Here is a 12,551-nt window from a genome sequence, read left to right on the forward strand (position 1 = left end):
CCCGGCCGCGGCAAGCCGGCTCAGCGGGCAGGGCAAGGAGCGGCGCCGGCTGCCTCCATCGAGAGCGAGCGGAGAAGGGGGGCGCGAGCAACAGATGAGCGAGGAGGCGCGCCCGGCGGGCTTTCGAGGGAGAAGCCAGGCGGCTGCAGGTCCCGGAGCTGCGCGGAAGGTCGTCGAGGGAGGCGGCGGCGGTTTCTCTCCCCCTCCCCAAAAAAGGAAGCCACAAAAGCGGGCCGACTCCGGCGCTAAAGGCCTGGGCAGAGCGGGGCGGGCATGCTGCTCCCGCCTCCCCTCCGACTGGCCCCCACACCTGGGCTGCCCGGGCAGGCAGCGCGCTCACCTAGCAGCAGCACCTGCAGCCGTCGCGGCGGGCCAGCGTCGCCGTCTCTCCGCCGTCCTGTTGCTGCCGCTGCTGCGCCCGTGCCGCCCCGAGCGGGCGCCGCCTCTCTCTGGCGACCCGGCGGGATGGCAACATGCTGAGGGAAGGAGGAGGAGGAGGAGGAGGAGGAAGAAGCGGCAGCGGCCACCACCGGCAGCAGTCAGCCAGCCAGCCAGGCAGCCACCACTCGTGCGCCTCTTGCTCGCCTGTGGCACACACGCACACACTCCCTCGCCGCCCGGCCAGGCGAGCCGGCTGCACCTCTGGTGGAGGGGAGGGGAGGGGAGGGGAGGGGGCGGAGCCTCGCGCAGCACCTTACCCGGGAGGAGGAGCGGCGGGGCTGGGCGGGCCGGCCTGCCTGCCTGCCTGCGTGAGAGTCTCCGCTCGGGCGCTCCGCCCGCCTTTGCACACCAGGCGGGCCGCTCCAGCCAAACCACATGATCACAACAAGCCGGGCTTTCCCCCTGCGGCGGGGAGCCGCTCCGACGACGCGCCAGGGAGAGGGAGGAAGGAGGGAGGGCAGCCGGCCGCGGGCAGACCTCGGGAGCGCAGAGTCCCCGGCCGGCCGCCCACCCAATTGTCCCGCCTGCGTTATTAGCACTATTATATTTCCTTGTGGACCCGCAGACGGCGAGCCTCTCCCTTTGTCTGCAGAAGCCAGGCTCCGCACAGGCTCAGGTGCTAACTCTGAAGCCCGGTCCTGCCCTCCCCCCCGTGAATCCCCCCACTGCCCTCCCCCCACACTTTCACGGACTCCCAGCAGCCCTTCCAAGTCGCTGCAAAGTTGCCCCGCTCTGAATTCTTCCCGATCCCCCCCTCCGTCCTTAATGCATAGTCATGGGGGGAGGGGGTTGTTTAAAAGCTTCCACTTTCCATGTCTCTTTTCCAAGCCGCCCCCTTCACCCCCGCGCGCGCACCGGGGCTCCCCCACCAGTGGGACAGGGGGAAGCCCCATGGCCGGCTCCACCCCCTCCTCTGCCTCTTTTTTTTAAAAAAATGTTCAGATTGTTACACTGACCTGACCCGAATGCCGCCTCCTGATTGGACAGAGCGCGGCACGAGGGCCCGGACCTCAGCGCGCTCCCATTGGCCCGATCTCAGCCAGGATTCTATGAAAGGGGGAGAAAAAAAACAGAAAAGAAAAGGAGGGTGGGCAGGGGGAAGACACGTTTGGCCGAGCGAAGGGAACCTCCCTCTGTGACGTCACCGCTTCTCGATTTACCCGCGGGTAACCCAGGACAACGAGGCTCGCAAGCCCGCCGCCGCGGTGGAGCGAAGCCACGCCCACCCGTAACTACCGCCCATTCGGAGCCGAGCGCCCCGCCCATTTGCTGCGCAGGCTTTGCAAAGGAGCTTCGCCCCCTGGGGGGGGAAAAGTCTCCCTTGGGCCACTCCCACGTGGCAAAGCCAGGCCTCTGGGGCATTCTTTTTTCTCACCCACTTTGACCCAGACAGGGTGAGTTTCAGACGTTCCTTTGTAATGCGTGGGCAGCCTGTTCCTTCCCTTTGCTCTGGGCGGGCTGCTCGAGCAAACTCTGGATCAGCAAATGGAACGTCTTGAAGGGTTTTCGGGAGGGGCTAATCCTTTCCTGCATAAATTGACGTCTGAACGAGGGCACCCTGAGAGAAGATATGAGCGATCTTGTAACGAGGGAGCCTGAAGGGTGTCCGGAGTTGGTGGGAAATCAGTGCAGAAAAGTGAGAATCTGCGTATAGGGGGCCTAGTATGGTTAACGTCACTTTATTAACTTGTCGCTAAATTGTGTTCAACATGAAAAATATGACACGTTGGGTTCAATGGTGCCTCTAAACTGAGGAGTCTTGGGAGCAAATATTCTTCTTTGTGAGCTACTGGCATTAAAGTTGTGAGCTCCTGCATAAATTATTGTGCTCTGGGGTCAATATTCCTGAGCTAAGACAACAGTGTGTGAGCTGGAGGCTAAAAATCTGTGTGCTAATTCAGCTTTGAGGGAACATTGGTTGGGGTATAAAATTAAGGGCCTGTGTGTGACACGGTGGGAGGATGTCTGCTTTGCTTTCAGAAGGTTCCTAGGTTTGATCTCTGGCATTTCCAATTAGAAGGATCAGGTTGTGAATTATGATTATAAAAATCATGCATGGCATGGAGAAAGTGAATGGAAAGAACTTTTCCTTTCGCTCTGCGATAGTGGATCTTGGGGTGGGGGGCAGAATTTAATTGCTTCATTTATGTCATGTCCCCCTTTGGCTGTGGGTTCCCAGGTTAGAGTACTCACTCGGACACCTGTTCTCAGGTCCATTCAGCAGAGACAAGCTGGCTCAAAACATCAGCCATTGATTTGCAAGGGGACAACTCCTCCAACCAACAACTACAGCTAACATACAGAACTGGAAATGGAAATGAGCTTTACCCAATAGGGAGATATTGAGGAGGGAGCCAACTGTTCCATTACATATATACATACAGGGCTTTTTTGTAGAAAAAGCCCAGCAGGAACTCATTTGCATATTAGGACACACTGCCTGGCATCACCGTTGTTTCACACAGGGCTTTTTAAGTAGAAGAAGCCCAGCACGATATGCATATTAGGACACACACCCGACACCAAGCCAACCAGAACTGTATTCCTGTGCATTCCTGCTCAAAAAAAGCCCTATATACATATATACAGTAAATATAGCACAATTTATACCTCTTGTGCCTCCCTAATGGGGATCCAAAGTGGATGACATTGTTCTACATTTCATCCCTATAACAACCCTGTAGTGTAGTTCAGGCTGGGAGTGTATGTCTGGCCCAAAGTCACCCAGCAAGCTTTCAGAGTAGAGTGGAGATTCGAACCTGGATCTCAACCAAATTAATGGCCAACGGAGTCAGGATGGACCCAAAGGGATTTTATTTGCTTCATTTTTATTACCCCCTTATGCTTTCCCATTCAGCTCCCATACATAAAAGAACTGAACACTTTTTTTTAACTTTGAATAAAAACTGAATATTGAGGAAAGAGGTCTGGAATCTGCAGGGATCAGCCTCCCTGTCCCCAGATTATATTCACAAGAAGATCACAGCAGCTGCTTCTGTCACTGGGTAAAATGGAAGGTGTGCATTTTCTTGTCAATGACAGAATAATGTATGTCCCTCTTCAGATTAGACTACTAGGGTTAGATATTAGTTACAGGGATCTTTGATTCTCAAAAGTTTATACCCCCAAAATCTCATTCTTCTCTTAAAGTGCCACTGGAGCTAAATTTAGCTCTCTCCTATTGCGGATGATGACTGGAGAAGGCAATGGCAAACCACCCTGTAAAAAGTCTGCCGTGAAAATGTCACCACGTCATCCCAGAGTAGGAAACGACTGGTGCTTGCACAGGGGACCTTTCCTTTTCCTATTGCGAATCAACATAGCTATCATCCCAAAATTCTCCTCTCCTCCAATTTACCCTCACAATAATCCTGTGAGGTAGGTTAGGTCAAAAGTGTGCAGCTTGCCCAAGGTCACCCAGCAAATTTCCATGGCACAGGTGAGGAGTCAAATCAGGGTCTCCCAAATCCTAGTTGGCCACTTTAAACACTACACCTCACTAATTTTCCAGAGACATGCTTGAGGCAGCTGCCAAAGGAAAGCATGATTAATAACCGTTTTCGCACATAGCTTACCTCGCAGTCACAATCCTGTTCCCTTCGCAGCGTCTGTCAGATTTCCCACCATCTGCGCCAGAGTTACAGGAAGTGCCGCGGCTTTTGCGTAGCAAACGTAAACTGGGTTTTAGCGGTTTACGTTTGCTACGCAGAAGCCGCGGCACTTCCTGCAACTTCGGCACAGATGGTGGGAAATCCAACCGGACGCTGCAGAGGGAACAGGATTGTGACTGCAAGGTAAGCTGTGTGCGAAAACGGTAAATGAAACTAACAGCATTGAAACCATTAAAATGAACAGACCATACAGTAGAGCTGGTGCTGATCTTACCTCCACCCATTTTCTGCACCATCATGTCTGGTCTCCTGCAAACTTAAATCCATATAATGGGGGCAGTGCTTTAGCTAGATCTCCTTGCACAGATGTTGAGCAACGAAGCCTGCATGTATGTGCATAGACACACATGTACACACAAATGCTGGACAACTTATTCACTTAGCTACCTTTCAATGCACCAGTTTAGGCTTAGATTCTTCCAGCATTCCACTAGGCCAGGGGATCAGCAACCTTTTAGAACCAAACTACGTCAAAATTCAGAGCAGTGAAAGAAAGCCCATATGCTTAACTGATTACATACAATTTTAACATTACCAATAACTAACAAGTGAATTAAAAACTCACAGAGTTCCTGCACCCCCAAAATTAGTAGTTATGAGTCCGTTATTAAAGTGGTACACACATGGTCTCATAATAAGAAAATAAACATACAGAGGAACACCGGGGTGGCCAAACTGCAGCTCAGGAGCCACATGTGGCTCTTTTATACAGATTGTGTGGCTCTCAAAGGCCCCACTACCCCATTGGCCTGCTGGGAGAAGGCATTTGTCTCTTTGAATCACTTCTCCAAGCTGGCGGCATCTAAAGTGAAAGTTGCTTTTTTTCCACCTCTTCATCCCCATCTATTTGCCTTCTTTCCTCCCTTCCCTCCCTTCCTTCTTCCTTCCTTCCTGTCTTGCTGCTCTCAAACATCTGATGTTTATTCTATGTGGCTCTTACATTAAGCAAGTTTGGCCACCCCTGCCCATCACAATTGTCTTAGTTCACTGGCTTAAGGCTGTGCACGGTATGCACTTGGATTTCTGAAACGCATGGCTAAGAAGCTCTTTAATCCTATCAGAATTTTTCCTTGCCATTCCCTTTACATGCCAGTTATTCTCTGCATGTGTGTAAAGTGCTGTCAGAGTCACAGCTGGCTTGTGGCAACCCCAGCAAGGGGGTTTCAAGGCCAGTGAGAAGCAGAGGTGATTTACAGAGTCTTCCTTGGTGGTCTCCCCTCCAAGTACCTACCCTGCTTAGCTTCCAAGATCTGACAAGATCGTACTGAAGTATATACCATTCCACATTCCATTATTCTGTATACCTTCACATAAAGATATTTGCTTTCTTTAAACAGTCTTATTTGGTTACCTACTAAGCTGCATTGGACTTTAGAGCTGTAGGCTGCCCTTCCCTATAAACATCAGCTCCTTTTTTGACACCACACCACACACCCCAAAGGGCTATGCCAAGAAACACAGTGAAAGGGACTGCAATGGAGAAGACGCATGGGGAAAACTGCCCCTCTTTCCTCTTGTACGAGAACAATGCTGTAGGCCTTTGTTACAGTCATCCGACCACATTTTTTTACAAGTCCAGGGCCTTTTCTATTACGTTTAATTAGAGTTCAGTAATACCTTAAAGAAGAACAGAATTTTCCAAGGTATACCTTTTTGTGAGCTCATTTTGTCAGATACACAAGGGAATGAAAATCCATCAACCCTTACGTCTAGTTCAGAAGATGGGCCAGTTGGATTCAGAGTGAGAGCTTGGATGTGAAATGCAACCAGCTTGATTAAAGCCAGGAGAGAGGAACAAAGTTGGCAGATGCAGAAAATTAGCATTCACAATGCGATAAGAATTGTGTCCTCATTTGTACCTGATGAATCCATTATCTTTAACTAGTGGATGAATTCAAGTTCAGCCACATCACATTGCAGTCTCCCTTTGAGGCTTCTGTGTAGGAGAGCTACTGCTCTTAGGGCAGCAGCAAAATGTTGTGGAAGATTAAAATATTCTCTTGTTCATTTCTGAGTATGGTGATCTTTTTAATGTCAGGTTTATGTCCATTTATTCTTTTTGTAAGGACTGGCCGGCTTGTCCTACATAGAAAGTAGAAGGGCATTGCTGATACTGGATGGCATATATAGCATTGAAAGATGAACAAATGAGTGAACATGAGGGTGGCATGGCCAGTCTTGCTAGGTCTGGTAATTGTTTTTATTAGAGTGTATGAGAAAATAAAGTTAGCACCTGGGTTTATTACAGGCCCTGATATCAGAGTCCTCGTCCATAGTTGGCCATGCATTGTTGTAAGTAAGAAGTTGTTTATGTAGATTTATGCTTATGAGTGAACAGAGAGTCTTATCTGTATTCTGCGTTGCTGAAAGTCAAAAGTCAAGCAGGAGCAATTGTTGCGGATTCGTCAGCAACAAGAGTGTGATCAAGTATAAATGATGTTGCTGTCACACTGGCTTGCCACCATAGATCCAAAGGAAAGCGCGTTAGAGGGAAACTGCGACAGCTGTTGCGCACAGCTGGCTACTTTGACACCAGCTGCCCATATGGAGAGGCTGGAGGATTCCTAGATACCTTTTGCACAAGGCTCTTTTTTCCTACAATCCTTTTCAGCTTCTTCTGGCATTATGCCCATTGTGGCAAAACAATGCATAGGTACATCATTGTCCCAAGTGAAACCCTGCCGAGATTTAGCCCAGAGAAGGAGAGTATCTTGCTGAAGAAATAGTTTCAAGGTGTTTTATCTTAAGATTCTGGGTTTAGTTTAGTTTAGTTTACTGCATTTTTATCCCACCATTTATCCCAGAAGCTTGGGACAGCATACGTTGGTCTCCTATCTGGGAGAACCAGGTTTGATTCCCCACTTCTCCACATGCAGCCAGTTGGGTGACCTTGGGTCAGTCACAAGTTCTCTCAGAGCTGTTCTTTCAGAACTCTCTCAGCCCCACCTACCTCACAGGGTGTCTGTTGTGGGGGGAGGAAGAGAAGGAGATTGTAAACGGCTCTGAGACTCCAAGTGAAGGACAGGGTATAAATCCAATCTCCTCCTCCTTCCTGAGCTAAGGCAAAAATGTGTGAGCTGGAGGCTAAACAATGGTGAGCTACCTCACAATAGAGGGAACACTGCTCCAGCTGGGACCTAGAGATCTCCTGCTTTTACAACTGGCCCCCAGACTACAGAGAGCAGTTCCTCTGGAGGAAATGGCTGCATTGAAGGGGGGCATTGCACCATGCTGAAGTCCCTCCCCTCCGCTGGAGATCCTGGGGTTAGATCCTGAGGAGGGCGAGGTTTGGAGAAGTGAGGGATATAATGCCATAGAGTGCACCTTCCAAAGCAACTGTTTTCTCCAGGTGAACTTAAATCTGCCATTTGGAGATCAGCTGCAATAGCAGGAGATCTCCAGCCACCACCTGGAGACTGGCAACTCTATGTGGTGGCCCTGGAGCTATTGCTGCCAACCAGTCCTTCTTCCACACGAGGGTTGGGAGGCATGGTGGGGGACAGAAGGCCCTTTCCCGGAGCGGTTTTGTCTTCCTAGTCTACCCCCTGGAAGCCAGTTTGGTGTAGTTGTTTAGTGCACAGACTCTAATTTGGGAGAACCAGGTTTGATTCCCCACTGTTCCACGTGCACCTGCTGGGTGACCTTGGGCCAGTCACAGTTCTCTCAGAGTTGTTCTCTCAAGAGCAGTTCTCGAAAAAGCTCTCTCAGCCCCGCCTACCTCACAGGGTGTCTGTTGTGGGGAGAGGAAGGGAAGGAGATTTGTAAACCGCTCTGACACTCCAAGTGAAAAGCGGGGTATAAATCCAATCTCTTCTCGCCGTTACCCCATTTTTAAACTAATCTGTGCCTTTTCTCCATTATTGGCAACCCCTACTCACATGGCCAAAAGGAAATCAGGGTGCAAGTCTCTGTCATAACCAGTGTTCCCTCCAAGCTGAGTTAGCGTGAGCTAGCTCACAGATTTTCAGCCTCCAGCTCACACAGTTTTGTCTTAGCTCAGGAAAAATAGCCCCAGAGCACAATAATTTATGCAGCAGCTCACAACTTTGATACCAGTAGCTCATAAAGTAGAATTCTTGCTCACAAGACTCTGCAGCTTAGAGGGAACCTTGGCCATAACCCTGCTTGTTTGTTGCAATCCTGCGATTTCCGTTGCTTCCCCGGGGCTTCATGCAATCCGCACTGAGGTGGGAAAAGCTGGGGCCTGGAATCTCAGTGGCAGAATGCAAGCTGCTTCCCCCCCCCCCCCCCGCACCCAGCCCAGGTGCATCCACGCCCAGCCTTCCCATGGTCGGGCCAGTCCCTGCAGCCAAGTGAACCGTGGGCAGAACAATCCTGCTTTCTTTCTCTCACACTCTCTCTCTGCTACAAGCAGACGGGTATTTGGGATGTCAGTTATCTTTGGCTGCCACCGCAAGGTTGGTCTTTCCCCAGCCGGAGGGGTGTCTCGCAGGTGTGAAAGGTACATTCTTGGTACATGTCGCATCCCAGCTGTTTACTGCAATCCGACTTGCTTTGCGCGGCGGGGCAGGTTGGGCTGAGGACACGGAGGGCGTGTCGGCTCCTCTGAGTGCAGGAGCAGCTGGGCTGGAGGCCAGCCAAGCTGCCTTCTGTATGCAGAGGCCTCTTCCAACCTAGCCTGGGCGTGCAAGGCCTGGGCTGCCAGGCAGGGCAGAGAAGCTCCGCTGCACTTTAGTGGTCACAGGTGGGCAGAGAAGAGTCAGTCCCAGGGAGGGCACTGCCAGCCGCAGTCGGATTTTGCACCCTGAAATGGCCTCTGTGTTGTGCGTGCACAAATGGAAAAAGGGATACTGTCATCATCATTTTAAAAATAAACCTACTGTTGTACTGGACAAGAATCCTGCTTGGACAGACCTCTCGTCCTAGGGCTTTTTTTTGCAGCAGGAACTCCTTTGCATATTAGGCCACACACCCCTGATGTAGCCAGTCCTCCTGGAACTTACTGTAGGCCCTGTACTAAGAGGCCTGTAAGGTCTTGGAGGATTGGCTACATCAAAGGGGTGTGGCCTAATATGCAAAGGAGTTCCTGCTACAAAAAAGCCCTGGGGATTATCATTATTGTGTGGCTTAGTGAAGTGGAAGCGGCTCAGTGGTAGAGTATCTGCTTGGCATGCAGAAAGCCCCCAGTTCAATCCCCAGCACCTCTAGTTAAAAAGGACCAGGTAGCAGATGATGTGAAAGACCTCTGCAAAAGACCCTGGAGAGCCACCGCCAATCTGAGTAGACAGTACTGAGCTAGGTGGACCTTGGTTCTCATTCAGTATAAACTACACCAGTTTGGTGTAGTGGTTAAGAGCGGTGAATTCTAATCTGGAGAACCGGGTTTGATTTCCCCGTTCCTCCTCCACATGCAGCCAGCTGGGTGACCTTGGGTCAGTCACAGTTCTCTTAGAGCTGTTCTCTTAAGAGCAGTTCTCTCAGAGCTCTCTCAGCCCCACCTCATCACAGGGTGTCTGTTGTGGGGAGAGTAAAGGAAGGTGATTGTAAGCCATTTTGACACGCCAGGTGAAGGGCAGAATATAAATCCAATCTCCTCCTCCTCCACTTCTTCTGACATTGTTCTTTCCTCCCTGTTTTATCCTCACAACAACCCTGCAGAGGGAGAGGGAGTGTTTGGCCCAAGGATTGGGGGTTTGGGCTTGAGCCTGGGCTGGCTCTTGCTGTTGCTGAAGAACTCAATTTAGGCACCTTTGTACAATTTACCCAGGTGGCAAAGATTGGGACACTTTTTTAAGGCAGGGGGTAGACATTTGCAACACCATTTCCCTCTGCTTCAGTGCCCAGTTTGTCTCCAGGGAGAACCATGAGCTCGTTGGAGGAAGGGCAAGACAAACACGCACTTCATATTTTTTAAAAAAACATGCATGCCTCCTAATTTCATGCTGTGGCAACCGCTCCCCGCATCTGCTCATCCACTTTGCTGTAGCCGGCCGTTCTTGCACTTTTCTCCCTCCCCAGGGGCGCATGCCTCCTCCGAGTCCACACTCTGCTCCCGAGCACAAGCACACCCTCCCGTCTAATTGGGGCGGTCACTCCCCGATGATCTCAGCACAACACTATGCCACTGGAATTAAGTCAGACACCTGCCATCCTGGCCAAGGTGGTAATTAGCAGCCTTGTTCGGGGAGCTGGGGCCAGGGGAAGGCACTCGGTGAGGGAGAGAGGTGTGTTGGCCTCTCTTTCGTGAAACCGTAGGTCCTCAAATGCCTAGTTAAGGGTAGGGGAGAGGCCCTGTTTATGTCCATATAGACTTTAGGCCTGGGGCCATTTTGTTTCCTGACAATGGTGTACATGGGTTAGCAGGCACAATGCTGGCCGTCCGTCACTGCTGACCCAGAACACAGGTGGGCTTCCAACAGCTCCATAGCTAGGGGCCACGGGGGGAGGGGCCCATGGGTTGAGTGCAGAAAGCTGGAGAGGTTGGGGGCCGTACGTCTCCCTCCTGCACAATTTAAAGAGCCTACTGATCAGTCGATTGGTGGGCCCTTTAAAAGGCGTGGGAGGGGCAGTGACTGCCCCTACAAGCCTCTCCCATGCAATTTAAATCAGGAGGGGCGTGGCCGTGGGTCCTCAACCCTGTCAGGGGGCCAGGCCCTGTGGGCCCCTGGTTAGCCACAGGCCTCGCTTCCAGCCCTGTGTCCCAAACAGGGTCAGTTGGCAAAAATCAGGTGCTACAGCCAAATGAAGAAGAGAGAAGAGAAGAGATTGGATTTGTACCCTGTCCTTCACTCAGCGTCTCAGGGTGTCTTACAATCTCCTTTCCCTTCCGTTCCCCATAGCAGACCTCCTGTGAAGTAGGTGGAGCTGAGAGAGTTCTGACAGAAACTGCTCTTGAAAGAACTTGTGACTGACCCAAGGTCACCCGGCTGGCTGCATGTGGAGGAGGAGGAGTGGGGAATCAAACTTGGTTCTCCTAGACTAGAGTCCATGCTCTTAACCACTATCCCAAACTGAATCTCAAACATAGGCCCATGCTCAATTGTCAGTTGTCTGAAAGCGTCTCTGCTCTTGATGTCATGTGTTAGGATCTAGGGGGGAAGTCAACATGGTATAGAGGTGAAATTGGGGGTCCCCAACTTTTCTGAGCCTGTGGGCACCTTTGAAATTACAGCACAGGATGGTGGGCGCCGCACAGTCACAAAACAGCTGAAGCCCAAGTGCAGGGGGGGAAAGAGAGGCAATGGGGAAAAGGAGTGAAAGAGAATAGAAGCAATACTGTGGGGACAGCCACTGGTGGAACAACATGATGTCAATGTGCACAGACTATCAAATCTCCAGTGGCCGATCAGTAGCCCTGTTGGACAAGAGCCCTGCCCTGGCCCACCTGCTTTTCTGAAAACAGCTGACAGGTGCCAAAGCGCACCGTTCACCCAGAGGCAACCATGTTGGGAACCCCTGAGGTATAGTGCCAGGGAGGGCCTTTTTTTTTTGTAGGAAAAAACAGCAGGAGCTCCCCCAAGCCTTCCCCAGGGCATGCTGGGGAGGGCTGAAGCCATCAAGAAGGCATTTAAACATGCCTCCCTGCACCTTTCCCAGAGTGCCAGCCAGAGCCCTGGCCAGCCTAGGCGGAGCTCCACTCCTGTACGCTCCTGCCCCCCAAAAGCCCTGGTGTTAGACTATGGCCTGGGAGACCCAGATTCAAATCACCAGCCTTTCTTGGACGTTCATTGGGTGACTTTGGACCTGTGATATTCTCTCAGCCTGACCTATGTCACAGGGTGGTTGATGTGCAGACAAAATGGAGAACGGGAGAAGCCATGTTGGGTCATTAATGGAGAACTATCTCGATAAACAAAATAAATTTTCTCTTGACCCCAGTAGACTTTTGTAACTTTCACCCTTCCTCCAGTCACCACACTCACATCTGGGAAAATACATGAAAGAAAAATGTAAATTTCATTTTTCAAAGAACATAATTGTATGATATTGTAGTAATAGACTTGCAGACTGTACAGAGACTGCTGAGACACCCCTACAACCTCATTGGAGCACTCTCCAAATCCTTGGGGCCTTTTCAGACCTGGCATGGTTCAGTGGTTAAGAGAAGACCCAGTTTAATTTCTTTCCTTTTTTTGCAATAGTTGGGTCCCTGTCGTCTTGAGAAAACAGGATATAAATAAATAAGTCGTAATTAAGAGAATGAATAACCTACATAATGAACAGATTAAGCTGTTAATAGTGGCTAAAAGAAGGAATAAGAGCCCCATGGCCCAGAGTGATAAAGCTGCAGTACTGCAGTCCGAACTCTCTGCTCACAAGCTGAGTTCGATCCTGGCGGAAGCTGGGTTCTAGTAGCTGGCTCAAGGTTGACTCAGCCTTCAATCCTTCCAAGGTCAGTAAAATGAGTACCCAGCTCGCTAGGGGAAAAGTGTAGATGAGTGGGGAAGGCAATGGCAAACCACCCCATAAAAAGTCTGC

Source organism: Heteronotia binoei, chromosome 17 (genome assembly GCF_032191835.1).
Source record: "Heteronotia binoei isolate CCM8104 ecotype False Entrance Well chromosome 17, APGP_CSIRO_Hbin_v1, whole genome shotgun sequence".
NCBI lineage: Eukaryota > Metazoa > Chordata > Lepidosauria > Squamata > Gekkonidae > Heteronotia > Heteronotia binoei.